This window comes from Notamacropus eugenii, chromosome 4 (assembly GCF_028372415.1).
Source record: "Notamacropus eugenii isolate mMacEug1 chromosome 4, mMacEug1.pri_v2, whole genome shotgun sequence".
Lineage (NCBI taxonomy): Eukaryota > Metazoa > Chordata > Mammalia > Diprotodontia > Macropodidae > Notamacropus > Notamacropus eugenii.
Window position 1 is genome coordinate 372,168,669 of NC_092875.1, and position 2,686 is coordinate 372,171,354.

The 2,686-nt window shown below is 38.3% G+C and overlaps 1 pseudogene; it reads left to right on the forward strand.

Moving 5' to 3' along the window:
- Window positions 1–619: 619 nt before the first annotated feature.
- On the forward strand, window positions 620–1,155 carry LOC140498537 (small ribosomal subunit protein eS7-like; annotated as a pseudogene).
- The last annotated feature ends 1,531 nt before the right edge of the window (window positions 1,156–2,686 follow it).

The window sequence follows — 2,686 nt, forward strand, 5'->3', positions numbered from 1 at the left end:
AGGGACTGAATCACTGGCAGGTGCTGTGGATTCCAGACTTCTTAACCCACAAAAGCTAAAGAAAGCTTCAAAGGTCAGTGTGGTCTGGCCTCAGCCCTAGCTCTGATCCTGGACCCAGCACCAAGGTGGCTGCAGGCACTGCTGAAGCAGAAGATTCTTTTGGAGCCCTCCCCTTAACAAAGCTCAAAAGTCAAGTAACTGTCTGAGAAAATAAGTAAATGGGGAAAAAGGAACAGAGTGTAGATTCTTACTTTCTCAGTGAAAAGGTATTATATTTTATGTCATTGGTAACAAGGAATATTGAAATATACAGTCAGAAGATGACAACAAAGCTGAAGTTCTTGCACTGAAAGCCTCTAAGAAAAATATGAATTGGTGTCAGGCCATGGAAGAACTCAAGAAGGATTTTGAAAATCAAGTAACAGAAATAGAAGAAAAACTGGAAATAGAAATGAGAGTGATGCAGGAAAATCATGCAAAACAAATCAACAGCTTGCTAAAGGAACACTTCCTCTATCCCCTGCCTCATCCTTCTTCCTGTAGCTGAGATTTGTGGTGCTCTCCTGAGAGTTCTTCCTCTTACTAGGCCAAGGTTCATCAAGGCAGTGCCACATTCAGCTCCATTGTCAAGATTGTGAATCCCAATGGCGAGAAGCCAGATGAGGTCAAGTCTGGCATTTCACAGGCTCTACTGGACTTGGAGATGAGCTCTAACTTAAAGGTTCGATTAAGAGATCTGGATACCACAGCAGCCAAAGAAACTGAAGTTGGTGGTGGCAGAAATGCTGTGATCATTTTTGTTCCAGTTCCTCAGTTAAAATCTTTTTAGAAGATTTCAGTACAAATAATTTGAGAACTGGAGACAAAATTCAATGGCAAATGTATTCTTTATTGCTCAGAGGAGAATTCTTACCAAACCAACAAGGAAAAGCCATACAAAAAATAAGCAAAAGCATCCCAGGAGCCATACTCTAACTACTGTCCATGCTGCAAGAGAATCCATGTGAAAGTAGATAGAAGCAGACTCATAAAGATTCATTTGGATAAAGCACAGCAGAACAATGTTTCTAGGACAAGGTAGAAATGTTTTCTGGCATTTGTAAGAAGCTGACAGGCAAAGACATTAATTCTGAATTCCCAGAATTCCAACTGTAGATGCAGAAATTATTATATAAAAGTCCATTGTTCATAAAAAAGGAACCCCACCCCCCCCCCAAATGCTGAAGAAAATATCATCTTTAAAATTAAACTAACCCAAATAACAAAAGAAGACCCAAAGTCAATGCGGAGAAGAATACATTAAAAAACAGAATGGGCCAAATGTAAAAAGAGGTCCAAAAACTCACTGATGAAAATAATTCTTTAAAAATTAGAATGGAATGAATATAAGCTTTATGAGAAATCAAGAAATTATAAAAAAAATAATTTAAAAAATAGGAGGCAATGTGAACTATCTCATTGGATAAACAATTGGCCTGGACAATGGATCCAGGAGAGATAATTTTAAAAGTATTAGACTACCTGAAAACCATGATCACAAAAAGAGCCTAGGTTTCAAATTTCAATAAATTATCAAACTCTCCTGATATTCTAGAACCACAGGATAAAACAGAAATGAAAGGAATCCATCAATCACACCCTAAAAGAGATCCCAAAAGGAAAACTCCTAGGAACATTGTAGCCAAATTCTAGAGTTCCCAGGTCAAGGACAAAATGTAACAAACAGCCATAAAGTAACAATTCAGGTATTGTGGAAACACAATCAGGATAACAAAAGACTCAGAAACTTCCACACTAAAGCACTAGAGGACTTGGAATTTGATATTCCAGAGGACAAAGGAGAAGGGATTAAAACCAAGAATCACCTATGCAGAAAAACTGAGTATAATACTTCAGGGGAAAAAAATAGAACTTGAATTAAATAAAGAACTTCCAAGAATTCTTATGAAATTTGAAAATTTGGCTTTCAAATACAAGAATCAAGAGAAGCACGAAAAGGTAAACAGGAAAGAGAACTCATAAAGGACTTAAGTTGAACTATTTACATTCCCACATGGAAAGATGATATTGGTAACTCATGAGACCTTTCTCAGTATTAGGATAGTTGGAGGTGATATATATATATCACACATACACACACACACACACCTGTGTATGTGTCTATGTATATGTACATACATATGTATGTGTGTCTATGTATGTGTACATACATACATATGTGTGTGTGTCACAAGAGAGACAGAGAGAGGGAGGAGGAACAGAGAAAAAAAGACAAAGGCCACAGGGTGAGTGGGCTGTTGGTTGTTATCCTTTGTCTTTGAAGAGGACCAAAATGACATCACCAGGGTAAAGTGAAATTTCAGTGTGTTTGCCTGTGACTGATCAGACCAATAAGAGGTCAGAATGTTCTACTACAGGTTGAACACAGCTTGTCTGTGTGAATAATTGGGGTGGATATCTCAAATTTGCACATCTTACATTTATGTTGTGCGGCCTCAATTCTGCTTTGCTCAAAGAACACAGCACCCTTTCTGATGTGGGCATGCCATGTTGAGTGGTCCCGTGCCAGTGTCTCCCATGTTGCACAGTTAAATCCAAAGTTCTTGAGAGAGACCTTGAAATTGTCTTTGTATCGTTTCTTCTGACCACCACGTCATCGCCTGCCCCATGCAAGTTCTCTCTAAAA